Below are 15058 nucleotides of genomic sequence, written 5' to 3' on the forward strand. Positions count from 1 at the left end.
ATCATTTAGAGCCATGCTGGTTTCAGTTTGAAGTTATTAGCTTCCACTGTAGGTCTCATAACACTAGGCTGAAATCCTTGGATAGATGGAGGTCCGTAGTCTCTCAAGAATCTTAGCCTGTTACTATTATCGGTCATAATTAGAATTTCTAGATTTCCTTAATCTTGCTCTTGGTGTCTCCTTTCTCTCCTAATGGCTCTCAGAGTTCTATCTATCTCGGGATCCAAGCCCAAAACTTCTTCTTCCTATTTTGCTCTGGTCATGCACCAAACCAAATACCTGAGAGAAAAGAAAAAAAATAAAACAAATTAAATAAAACTAAACAGTAAATATAAATGCCTAAATCAGCTAAATTATCTATCACTTAATATTACTAAAACTAAAATCCCCGGCAACGGCGCTAAAACTTGTTTGCTAGTTTTATAATCTCGCAAGTGCACAGATCGCTAACAAGTAATAATGTAGTGAGTGAAGTATCATCCCATGAGGAATTTAGTTACTAAGTACCAAAATACATAGTAGTTCTGACTGTTTAGGCTATCGAATATAAATGAAGAGTATATTAAACTTATTTTGGATGCTGAAAATAAACTTTGAATAAAACTATCTATTGAAATAATTTCAGAATTAAGATTTCACACTGTAATCTTATTATTAATTTTAATCTCGTCTATTCATTAGATTGAGGATCGTCACTTTGATAGAAATTAATCCTAGGATATCCTAGGTCCTCTCTCAAGGCACCTAAGGTGTGTTGCAATTAGAGCCAAACCCTACTTTCGTTGGTGATTAGTCCTAATAAAACCCGTTAAGATCTATGATTAATTTTGAAACTCCACAAAGGTCATCGGCCTATCTCTAGGTCAGATTTCCTAGGTTCAAAATCTTCATTTTCTAATATTAATTTTCACCTTTCAGTCCTTCAATTAATATTTGTAATCAATACTAAGTGGGTACCAACACATAGCATGCATTAAGATCACAAGAAATTGAATCAAATAGGAAAACTCAAATCCAATAAATAAAACTTAGTATTCGTCCATAATAATAATTACAAGCGTTACTCTCCCAATTTCAGAATTAAGGATTTACTCACTCATGGTGAGTTTAACAAAAACATGAACGATCTTAAAGAAATAGAACAAAAGAACCGATGAGGATTTTCTGTAGCCTTGAACTTGTGGAACTTCGGCTAGAGGCTTCCCTCTTGTACTAATGATCTACTCTCCATGACGGCTGTGAAGGATGTGAATATGCAAGTGAGATTAGGTTTGGAATTAAGATTTCTCTCCTAAAACTTCAAAACTAAAAACTCTCTTCTGTTTTCTGCGGCTCCTCTATTTATATTGAATGATCTAGGGTTAGGTTTTTAAAGTCCTCAAGGCATTAAGAGTCTCTTCTCTCTGTCAAAGCTGGAACTGAAACCAATTCAGGAAACTGATTGTCTCATGATACATGGCCAATGTGTCACTACACGGCCCAGGGCCATGTAACTTACTGGAGATTGAATTATTACATCTTGTATCAGGATAGGACTTTACAGGAGCCTCACGTAGTTACACGGGCTTGATTACATGGCCCGTGTACTTTTATACTTTAGGGAAATCTTCAAGCTTTGTCCGGCAGAGACTTACAGGGGTTTTCATATTTTACACGGGGCATGGTACACAGCCCGTGTACTTTGATTCTTCCTTGGCTCTTTATCTTTCTCCTGGCAATAAGTTACACGGGTCTATTGCTTTGATTACACGACCCGTGTAAGGTGTATCAACAACACTTCTCAATTCTTTGGCCTTTCCAAGCTCTCTACTCTGCTCCTATGCTTTGGAACCTCTTCAAAACACCTGGAAACATACAAAAAATATAGAATTCAGAGTTTGGCAATGGATTTTACAAAAGTACATAGAATTGATGATTATGTATGAGATTACATATCTAAATGCTATGAAATATTATACAAATGTACTTAAAAACATCTATATAATACAAATGTATCACCTACCACCTAATTTGTCTGTGGATGAAGACATGTTTGAACACAGGAGATGTTGCAACGTCGCACTATTGCCATAATGGTAATGTGGTTCCTCAAATGCTGGTGAAATGGAAGGGACGTGTTGTTAAAAAAGGCACTTGGATTGATGAAGTGGATATTGTTAATCAGTTTCCTTATTTTTGCCTTAAGGACAAGGCTGTATTTTAAGGGGTGGGTAATGAAATGCAGAAAATACAAAAAGCAAGTTAAATGGCCCTCGACCTTTGAGAGTATATACAAAGAGAATAGTAAAAAAAGGGCAACAAGGATGAAGGGAGTCTAGAAGACTCTAATACGAAAGATTATAGAAGAATTAAAGGGCAGCAAAGGGCATTGAGTAACAGCAATTGAATGAGCTGGCAGTAGCATGAGATATTATAAATATAGTACTAGAATAAAGGGAGAGGCAAAGAAGTTAGTTATTAAAAGTGTTCGAGCATTCTTGCTTGGGCCAGAGGACGAATTCCCTAGTGTTTATTTTTATTGGCTATTGTATTTTTTGGTTGGCTATTGCTCTGTAATTGACAATTGCAGTAAATACACGCTAAAATTCTCCCTTCTTCCTCTTTATTTCTATTGCAAGTTCTTTATTCTATCAAAATCATGCTGACATGGTAAAATCCCGGTACATACAGCATGCAAAAAGCTTGAATTGGTTAAAAGAATCTTGAGAATCATGCTAGAATGTATCTTAACACCATATAAATAGGCAAATAACACCTACTTAGGTACGTTGAATACACTATTACACAATATTGTTTCATTGTCATTTTCTCTGAAATAACATAACTAACTTGAGCGTTGTAGTGACTATCAAATAGTCGCTAACCTCATTCCATTTCTAATTTCAGGTAATCCAGGATCCAACATTAAGCAATCCAATGATCCAAAGACACACGCCAACATCACTTCCTAACTTTTCTCTTTAAAGAACTATGAAAATATAAATTTCCTTTCAATAAGAATCTTGCTTTTCTTTTCTTCCTTACCATCCTACAAACCAAATAAATTGACGAAAGGAATCTCAATCGGTCGGAAAATGTGAACTCTCATAAACTAAACTCAGCCAAAGCCGACATATAGTCAGACTAAGGCCCATAAACCCAATAATTTTTTATTTTTTATTTTTTTTTATTAAGACCCTTTAGTTACTATTATAGTTGAGACTTTAGCTCTATCTTAAATAGCAAAGATTATGAGAAGCATTTCCATGTCCTTGTCAATTGAATATGTTGCTTGCATCCAACTTTATTTTACTTATCAAATCCCTTTCAGTCATGATGCTTTATTTACTTATTTGTTACACATAATTCTAGAGATATATTCCATTTTTTTATTTTTATTTTTTGAGTTTCAAATTTTTGAAGCTTAATATAAAACAATTAGTTTGCTATAGAATATGTTGGATATATATACTTAGCTTAATTTTAATTTTAAGATTCATCAAAAGTTATTATATATTAAAATAGGGTTTTAATTAATTTTGTCAATTATGTAATCCTTTTTTCAATATTAAAAAAAAAATAACTTTTTAGATATCAAGTACTAAGTCCAAAGATCCTCCATAGTTAAACTCAAACATTTAGATATTTAAATATTAATCAATTAATATCAAGTTACTTGTAATTATTAAAAATTAATGAAGATTTATAATTATTTGATGAATTTTCAAACAAAAATAAGATTTGGAGTCTAAGTAATATTCTACAAATGGTATGTGAAGCCAAATTAACTTCCTCTTAACTAGGAAGACAAATAGAACTTTATACAAGGATTGCAAAGTTATTCCGGGAGAGGTTTTAACAAGTCAACTTCGGTTAGTAGTCTTGGATGTCAAGTTTAGAAACAATTCAAGGCTAAAAGAAATATTGTAGCTCGAACAAAGTGGTGGGAGTTCAAAGGAGTAAAGCAAGTGAAGTTCAAAAATGAGCTTCTCGAGTCCGAAGCATGGAAGTTGGATGTGGAGGCCAATGGTATGTAGATACAGATGGCATCAAAGATTAGAGAAGTAGCTAGAAAAGTACTTGGAGAGTCTAGAGGACATGGACCACCCTCAAAAGAGAGATGGTGGTGGAATGAGGAAGTATAAAAGGCAGTGAAGAGAAAGAGGGAATAGCATAAGAAATTACCTAAGTGTGATAATAATAAAGCTTATGAATAGTACAAGATAGCAAAGAAAGAGGCAAAAAAGGCAATTAGTCAAGCAAGAACACAGGCCTTTGAAAAGTTATATGAGAAACTTAGAATTAAAGTAGAGGATAAAGATATTTATAAATTAGCAAGGAGGAGAGAAAAGAAATGTCAAGATCTCAATCAAGTTAGGTGCATTAAGGATAAAGAAGGAAAAATGTTGGTGAAAGATGAGGATATTAAAGAAAGATGGATAAATTATTTTGATGATCTCTTTAATAATAGTCAAAGTGGTAATAGTGTGAATATAGATGCTAGAAAGATTAGATCTTCAGAAGTAAAGGAAGCATTTAAGAAAATGAAAGTGGCTAAAGCTTGTAGACCTGATGGAATACCAATTGAAGTGTGGAAGTGTTTGGGAGACGTGGGAGTGGCATGGTTAACTAAATTATTTAATAAGATTCTAAATTCAAAGAAAATACCTGATGAATGGAGGAAGAATATTTTAGTACCTATTTTTAAAAATAAGGGAGACATACAAAGTTGCTCAAACTATAGGGGAATTAAACTCATAAGCTATACTATGAAATTGTGGGAGAGAGTTGTGGAATATCGACTACGTCATGACACTTCTATCTCTCCCAATCAATTTGGATTCATGCCCAGTCGTTCAACTATGAAAGCAATCTTTCTCATTAAAAGCTTGATGGAGAAATATAGAGATGTGAAGAAGGATCTACATATGATTTTTATTGATTTGAAGAAGGCTTATGATAGTGTTCCAAGAGACGTATTATGAAGAGTGTTAGAACAAAAGATGATATCTATTAGGTACATACAAGTGTTGAAAGATATGTATGAATGAGCAACTACTACTGTGCACACAATGGGAGGGGACACAAGAGATTTTCCTATCTCAGTTTGTCACACATTACCCCTCCGTAAGGCATAACATGATCCCGTAGAATACTTAATGAACTACTGAACTTCACCTACCGATAACTCATTAAGTACCCTACAAGGGATTTTAAAACAATTTTCTTACATTTTGGAAGTGGTGAGCATTTTAGTAGGAATTAAAAACCATTTATTCAAAGTTAAAATACTAGTAAAAATTTTTGTCCATTTTAATTTTGCCGCAAATTTTATAAAAATTTTGACAGAGTTCCCTCTGTATTTTGAGAAATCAGTTCTTCAAATACCTGTAAAAAGCACTTCCAAAAATATTTCATAACTCCCAACCACCAATAATTCTCAAATCAACTCAATACAAGGCACTTCAAATAATTTCACAATACAAATCAAGATTTCTCATCTCAAAATATTTAATATCTTCATTAACAAAACATAAAGTAGTAAATTCATATGTACAAATATTAAATTTACAGAAGAAAATCAAAAAAATATTATTACAATTTATTTACAACTGCTCAATTTACATTGATACTTATGACATTACAGTATTTACATCAAAATAACCATAAGGGTATAAAACAATACCCGTACAAAAGGGATCAAGAAGTTCTTGTCAATCCCGCAGCTCACTCTGCTGCTTTCTCCTTGCTCTTATCTGCGACAGTAAATTAAACTATCGCTGAGTATAAACATACTCAGTAGTGCACAATAAAAATTTAAAATGCGATACATAAATCATTTATTGATTAAACATAATTTGAATACTTCGCAATCACATTTCACAAATATCTAAGCTCATAACAACTCATTTTGTCAAATAATATATTAAACACAGTTTAGTCAAACAATTTCATAAACACAGTGTTGCCAAAATCATACACAACTTAAGCCATGACACAAAATTTCCGATCAATGCCGCGTTGTACACCACGACAAAGCAATCTACAACCCCATTAATCGAAATCAATGAGGGAGGTGGCTAGCTAGCTAATGAGTACTCATCCGATCTACAACCTCAACTGGCAAGCCAGAGAGGGAGGAAAATAAACGATCTCAACCCCATAAATGGAGGAGGAAATGTGATACTGTCATGCTAAGTGTGAACATAAAATCCATTTCAAACATTTCACTCAAATATTGCATACAAAAATCAAATTAATTTCCAAAGTTACAATTTGATCACAAGGTGGCAACACAAAAGTTCATAAATTCATACTGCATGCTAAATCAATTTTTCAAGGGTAAAATGCTTAAATAGAATTTATTGTGCACAAACCTGACTGAAGTAGCCTCTAGGCCTTGACTCAGTCTCTCCGAGCTTCCAAGTCTTTTTCAGCTGAAACACATAATTTCATAGTGTTTCAGTACCATAACTTAACATAAGTCCAAAAATAAATTTAACTTCACTTTAACTAGCTTTATTGCGTTAAATTCGACGTTCTCGAAGTTTTTGTGTTTTGGGTTACTATTCACTACACTATTTAAGTCAAATTGTTGACTTTTTAAGGATTAATAGGTATGGGAACTCCAACTTCACCCACATACCACATTTTGGTCATCAAACTTGTTGGTTTTGGTCATTTTTTCAAAGCGTAGGTCATTTTGGCAAAATTACCAATTTTCGGTTTTGTGCTCTGAAGTTGCACTGTTCCATTGGTCGATCTACTGTTAGAATTTGACAAAACTTCCTTCATAGAAAATGTTCCTTATTGTCTTAAGTGTATTCTCATTTTTGGATCACCTCAATCGGAGTTTTGTAGCTCAAGTTATGGCCAAAATAAGTTTACTGTTCACGTGCACTGTTCATACTGGTATCTTGGGTTCTGGCAGATTTTGATCCAACTTTGGTCAGTAATTTGATCAAGTTAAGTTCATAATTTGGTCTAACTTTCTTCATATGAAATGTTCTACTATGTCTTAGGTTTCCATCGGTTCAAGAATTGCCTAAATCCGAGTTTCCTAGAAAGAGTTATAGCCATCCAAACATTACTGCTCAACTGAAAATCTGCAGAGTTGCAGGTTTGGTAACTCAACTTTGCTCAATAATTTGAATGGGTTAATGGCATAATTTGGGGTGATGTTCTTCATGAAAGTTTTAGGTCTATATGCCCTCTAATCCCTGGCCAAATTTCAGGTCAATTTGACTGTCTAACTCGAGTTATGACCAAATGAACAGTTACTGTTCATTTGGACAGTTTGGTGCAGTGGCAGCCTGCTCTCATTTCACTTTGGTCAATTGTTTCACCAAGTTTTGGTCAGTTTTTGGCCATGGTTCCTTAATGAAAATTGTGCTATTTTATGTCTATTTTCATCCCCAATTGATAGCATATCAATTAGGCTTGTAAAATTTGAGTTTTGGTCCTTCAAAGTGGGTTTGGTCATGCTGCCAGCAGCATGACCATTGCACCTACGAATTTAGTTTTCATTCCAACAATTCCCACACATCTCTTTTAGTCATTATTGACCATTTTTCATCTCATAATAGACTAAAGTCATCATTTAAGCATTTCTCCAAAAATTGGTTCACAAACCCTAGCCTCCAAACCCTAATTCACTTAAATTGTGCAATTAACTAAATTCAAAACTTTAAACCATAATCAATCAACTAAGTAGGGTTCCTAAACTCATTCAAACCCATTAAATTCATGCAATCCATACTCCCTTTAGGCTGGACAAAATTTCAGTTTAGTCCTTCTCCCATGTTTGTTTCATTTAATCAAGTTCTAAGCTCATTTTCAACCATCACATATGCATTTGAATGGATAAATGAAGAGTTTAACATACTAACCTCAATTTAAATGCCAAGCCTTTAATTCCTCTCCTCCTTTCTTCTTTCTTTCTCGTTCTTAAGTTGAGATTGCAAGGTCTAGTGAGGTTTTTAGGGGAGTCATGTTAATTGGGTGAAGGAAATTAAGCTTAATGGAAGCTTAAAGGAAGAAAACTTCATGGAAATTCATGGGGGAAGTGGGGCGGCAACCAAGGGCAAGGAAGAAGACTTTTTCTAAATTTTTTTTTTCTTTTGTTTCTTTTAACCTTATCCCTTTTTGAAGACCAAAATTCCCATTTAATAATTCACTTAATTAATTTGTTTATGACATCATTCATGATGTCATCAACTTTGACTTTTCCATCTTCTTTCTCTTTTTTTTTTATTTATTATTTTTTTTCTATTAGTTCTTTAATTTAATTCTCTATTCCGAAATTTTCTTTTCTCTGATTTTATTTGACAGTTAGGTCAGGAGTCAGCTCTCGGGGTCAATTGACCAAATTGCCCCTCGCCGGTTCATCCCGGTTTGCAAATAATCCAATATTTCTTCCGACTCCCTGACCTAATTATTTGACTAACTTAACAGTTCTTTTTCATGATTTTCTCTTTTCCACTGTGTTCATAAGGGTCCTAAGGACCGCAGCGTCACTTTTTATGGTTCGAAATTTGAGTTTAAAATGACTTCGCAGTCGTTTCCGAGGAGGTCACTCATCGCTGTGACTCTCGGCTCGTTTAACCTCTTATGTTCTGTTTTTCTTATTTATAGTTAACTAATTAAACATTACTAATTATTTGTGTTTATGGCTTCTCAAATTGTCTTAAGTGTGGCCCTAATCCCATTAATTGTCCGGACCGACACCGGTCACCGGAACAGTGAAATATACCAGGCTATGCAACGGGGGTGTTACACAGTTAGATTACACCAAGGTTTAACTGTAAGCCATTACCTTTTTACATTAGTTCTAGATGAAAACATATACAAGAGAGTATACCCCAGTACATGATGTTTGCGGATGATATAGTTCTAATAGATGAGATACGAAAAGGAGTCAATAGAAAGCTAAAACTTTGGAGAAGTACACTAGAGTCAAATGGCTTTAAGTTAAGTAGAACGAAGACAGAATACATGCATTGCAAGTTCAGTAAAGGCCGAACTGGTGATAGGGAAGGAGTTAGTTTGGATAGAGTAGTATTACCCCAAAGTAATCACTTTAAATATCTCAGCTCAATCCTTCAAGTAGATGGGGGATGTGAGGAGGATATTAGTCATAGGATTAAAGTCGGATGGTTGAAGTGGAAATGTGTCGCGGGAGTTTTATGTGATCGCAAGATTCCCAATAAGTTGAAAGGGAAATTTTACCATACAGCCATACGATCGGCCATGTTATATAGTAGTAAGTGTTGGACAATAAAGAATCCGTCTATGTCTAATATGAAAGTTGTGGAGATGAGAATGTTAAGGTGGATGAGTGGCCATACTAGACTAAATAAAGTCTGTAATAAGAGTATTAGAGAAAATGTAGAAGTTGTACCAATTAAGGATAAGTTGAGAGAAGGGAGATTAAGGTGATTTGGTCATGTGAAGTGTAGACATACAGAGGCTCCAGTTAAACAAGTAGAGCATATTGGGTTAGTGAATAGAAAGAAAAGAAGAGGTAGACCTAAACTAACTTGAAGGAGAGTAGTACAACATGACCTAAAAGCATTACACATTTTCGAGGATTTAATCCAAAATTGTTTAGAGTAGAGAAAGAGAATTCATATAGTCGACTCCAATAAATTTTTGGAATAAAACTTAGTTGAGTTGAGTTGAGTTGGTATGTGATAAAAAAGTACTATGCGGCAAGAAGTTGACTAAGTGTAAAAAAAAAATTGTAAAAAATAATATGTAAATTATTATGTATGATGTAAGCAGAAGTGAAATAATCCAAACTGAATCAAAATTTTAATTAATTAAAACTTTTGACAATTTTAAATGAAATCAAATAAAAATTTAATAAATAGATTAATATAATTAAATTGGAATATTTAGTTTTCATTATTCAATTTAATTAAATTTACTTAAAAATATAATTTTATATTATTGAATTATTATTAAGAATTATTAATAACATACAATTAAAGATTAATAATTTAGTTAAATTATATATTAATAAGAAAAATAACAAATTAATTTCAAAAAAAATAATAAAAATAACTAATTAAATATATCATTAATATAAATAATTGCAAAATAATATATGTTATTAACAAAATTTAGTCCTGAGATTTGAAAAATCTATAACTTAGTCCCTATATTTTCAAAATCAAGTAATTTAGTCACTGAAATTTTATTTTATTGGCCATTTAATCCCTAAGTTTTGGTTAAAACTGCAAATAAGTCCCTATGGTTGTAAAATGTTAGGATTGGAGTTGCTAAGTGAGCTTGGATTGCTTACTTGCATTTGTTGGACGGAACAATTACTATAGTTAGATAGTTTGTTGTATTTGAAGGGGAGATTGTTGCTTGTTGAGGGTAATTAGTCAATGTATTGAGAAAAGTATAAATACTCTATATCATTGTACTGTGCAATTCATTGAATGAATAAAATAAATGATTCTTTCTTTCTTAGCAATTCTTCTCTCTCTCTCTCTCTCTCTCTCTCTCTCTCAAACTCTTCTTCCTCTATCTCTGATTCTTCTCTTCTTTTTCTATTTAATTTCTTACTCTTCGATGCTCTTCTTCTATTTCCTACTATAAGATCGAGAGTTGGGTCTATGTCTAGAAGATCTAACATAAAACCAAGCAATTTAGTTCTTGACATTTTAATAAACTTATAAGTTAGTCCTTACAATTAGATTATAGTTAATTCCCATTAAATTTGGCAAAAATATCAAAGTATTTTTAACTCCATTTTCAATTTGAAAAAAAAAAATAGTTCTAGAAATTTTATTTTAATAATAATTTACATTTATATTCATTTTTTTTCTATTTTTTATATATAACAATACATGAAAATATATGAAAATATTATGAATTGATATATATATATATATATATATATATATATATATATATATATATATATATATATATATATAATGTAACACCCCTCATCCGTCTACAGTGTAGCCGAGCAAGGCGTGCCACACGGTGTGCCGAAGCACCTGATCTTATCTGATTTCATTACAGTTCTTGATATATTTATTCAAAAATGGTTTAGGCACTAACGTTGTTTATTAAATCTGACTAGTGTAGTAAATATCACATATTTTCCATATTCACAATTTCAATCTCATTCATATTCAGAATCAACTCATATATCAAAATGTTCAATTCCATTAAGTAACATAATTTATAAACTAATTACATAAGTTCACAGTCTACATAGTAAATCACAAACTTATTCAATACAAATTCTTAATTTGAATTACAATATGAGAAATAATTAAAATATATAAAATACATTATATGCTTAATGTGAGCCCTATCTACATGCATTACTAAGGAGGTGACAACCTTGAACTCTTCTGACACTTCTGTAGATCTAGACTCCAAAATCTCAGTCGAAATACCTGCGCGAGGAAAACAATTTCATCGCGCTAAGCGTTTCTGCTTAGTGGTGCAATAGTATAACAAGAAATAATATATACAAATAAAGAAAGGATAGAGCATAATTTAAATATTCAATAATCAATTTGATTTACTGGAATGTTTCTAGTATTAACCATCTTATATGCTAATTTGTACCCCTTTTGGAAATGCCGAGTTTACAACTTTATAGTAATAATATTCAATTGTGTTTCTATTGCTAATCTTTTTCTCGTTACATTCAATACTTTCCAATGTTTTTAATTGTTAATATTATTAATTTATTTCAATAAATTACACTATCCAAGTCACCTATGACAGTCTGACTAAACTGCATAATGGTAACTATGACTAAGAAGCCACCAGAACGTCAATGACGTAACCAATCACTATGGCTAAAGCCATAATAATAGATACAAACAATACGGCTAAAAAGCCATCAGACAGATAATCAGATAATTGGCATACAAGCCTCAGTAATACAGGCATAAAGCCCTCTGCATAAAGCATGAAATATAGGCATAAAGCCCTACGCATAAAGCATTACATACAGGCATAAAGCCCTGCGCATAAAAGCGTTATGTAGTACTACTCAAACATTACCCTATTGGCATGTTAACCTATTCAATCTGACACACGTGTCTAGGCAATATAAGGGCACATAAGTACAATTAAACATTAATAGGTATTACAGTGTCATTATTTAATTATAAGTTTCAATTTCAGGTTGTCACACTTGATTCTGTTCCTAGAGGGAACATAAATTTCTAAGTCACAATTATTCAGTATATCATCAAACAGATCACATTTCACATCAATTGTTCAGAAGTACCATTGTACTCAAAGCATTTTTCCTATCTCTGATAATGAGGACTAATGTCCTATTCACACATTCATGTGATTTATTGAGTCATTATGTTTCTTATTGTGTCTTCTTTAATTCTCTTCTTGAATCACTCCATTTGGAGTTATATAACTCAAGTTATGGTCAATTAACCATAACTAGGTCAAATATGAATTTTGGTTCCCTTAGTAGTCATTTTGATTCTGGACTTTACTAATTTATTTGGACAGGTTATAGCACCATTTAGGTCTAGCATTCTTCATAGGATTTGTTGCCCTATGTCTTATGGTCACTCAGAATTTTTGGTTGCAATTTTTCAAGTCTTGTAGGGTTAATTTATAGTCACATTATTAGGCTGAACTCAAGAGTCCTATATTAACATGCTCTCTATTTAGGTCAGTAACTTTGACCCTAAATTCAAGCCTCATACATTTATAAGTTGAGGAAGGTGCCTAAAGCAAAGTTTTAGGTATCTTTCTTAGCTTTCCAGATTAGTATGGCTCATTACATTTGGAGACTTCTTATTGAAGAAACGGAAGCGTGAAAAACACAAGTTTATACTATTGAATTCAAAAATTTTCACCTAGAGTCACATGCATCATGCAAGATTTATTTTTATCTATTTGATTTCAATGATAAACAACATATTAAAACTCTTTTAATATGTTTTTGGATCTGTATTTGCCATTTAAGATTTTAAAATTAATCAGATTAATTTTAGAACCCTAGATTAAATCAAGAACGATTACACTAACCTCTTGATGTACTGCAGCGTGTCTGCGCCTTTGAGATTCATCTTTAGGACACCAGATGTTGTCCCTCTAACTTGTCCACACCAAGAACACCTATGGCAACCCTTGAACAGCTTCTAAAGCTTTTTCTATTAATTAGAAATTCAAGTTCTGCCTTTTAAGAGATTAGAGATGTAAACAGGACACTAGAAATAATTTCTAGCGTTCTTAATTCAAGAGATTGATGGCTAATCTCTTTGAATTGATGAGAGATGAAGAAGAATAGATGAAAACCCTCAAAGTGGCGTGACAAAGGAGAGGAGTGGCTGCTGGTTATTTTTTCTTTTCATAACCACACTTAAATAGCTAGGTTAACACATTAAACCCTTGCCACATGTCACCCTTTGATTAGCTCTAGGTTTAAGTGACCCAATCACATTGTGCCAAGTGTCAAACCTATATTTAATCTTGATTTTAATCATCTTACATGATTAAAAAACATTTGGCAAGCTTATGTGTAATCCCATGTGTCACCATCTCATGGTGCCACGTGTCACACTGTGAAATGACCAAAATGCCCCTGTGTCTTAATTTTGAGTTCTTAACCCAAAATAATTATTTTCTTCTTCTAATTAATTTATATAAAATATAAATTAATTAATTAATCTTTATTAATTAATTTCTCATCAATTAAATTCATATTTAAACACTTTAAATATAAATTTAATTTATACTACACATCCAATAATCTAGATTTGGTTTCAAGTCATGCTAGGGACTTTGCAATTTAATTGCAAACCAAACCTATTTAATTAATCAATTAAACTCTTTAATTAATTAATTAAATCATATTTAAATAGGTGATAACTTGTGTATGTGTGTGACTTACTAGGCTCATCACTAATTGGCAATGAGATATGATATCAACTCTTAATATCATCAGAACTCTTTCTTACCATAAATGATTTCTCTAAATCATTTTATGAACCTCATAGACCATGGTTAACACCTAGCATAGCATGCCATGGCCACCCAATTAGTAATAAGGTTTACCTTAGATGAACCTATAATCATATGTTACCATGCACTAGAATCTCTCTGTTACAAAATCCCAACTCAAGCTGGAGTCATGGTTTATGTCAAACTCCATTTGCTATGAATATTATGTTCTCTTTTAATTCCAGTTCTTGATTAAAAGATTTTCTCATCGAAACTCTTTTCAATAAATCTATCTGTCCTGGCCAGGAACTTGAAACATCAAGAACAATTAAATGAACATAGGATTTTATCTCTATTTACTTGGAGGAACAGATTCCATCTTGATCAACACCTACCTCCATATATAACTAGTAGGAGCCAACACATGCCCATATACCCATACATAGTACAAGTATGAAAGCAGTATCAAACTCAAACTACCTATATACAAGATAACTGTGCTATCTCAGGTCTAAAGATTATATGCACTGATATGATTTATGACAAAACATTGACAAGAGTAAACTCCATGTGCTTGTCATAAGTGTCACTGGTTCGGCCTACTTATCATTTATAAGTGCCTATCATGTTTGCTATATGGCATGAGACTCACCATTCCATCTTATTTATATCTCATATAAATAACTTGGGAACAAACATGAATACAATCTTTCTGGATAAGTCATGTCCTTATTATGAAGTATCCTCGATTGTGAACCTATTTATGATACTTTGTGCTCGAAATATTGCCACTCATATTCTTAACAACTTAAGAATAATATTTCTAACAAAATATCAATGGACCTTTTCTATTACACATAAATATATTATGTAAACGGAAAAGTGGAAATGCCTTTTATTAATAAAAATATGTACAAGATACATACTAAATGATATACTCTAGGGCATACTACTAACACTTATGGGAGATATGCCTAATTGAATTTGCTGAATTTAATGGTCAATTGTACCATTTCTAGATTTGGTGTGCCAACTTAATCAATTTAATTGACCTAGTTTCTTTAATTTCTAGGTTTTTGTCAAATTGCCAATATTGTAGGTCTATGTCTTATTGAAATTTCGGCAC

The sequence above is a fragment of the Hevea brasiliensis genome, chromosome 9 (assembly GCF_030052815.1).
Source record: "Hevea brasiliensis isolate MT/VB/25A 57/8 chromosome 9, ASM3005281v1, whole genome shotgun sequence".
Lineage (NCBI taxonomy): Eukaryota > Viridiplantae > Streptophyta > Magnoliopsida > Malpighiales > Euphorbiaceae > Hevea > Hevea brasiliensis.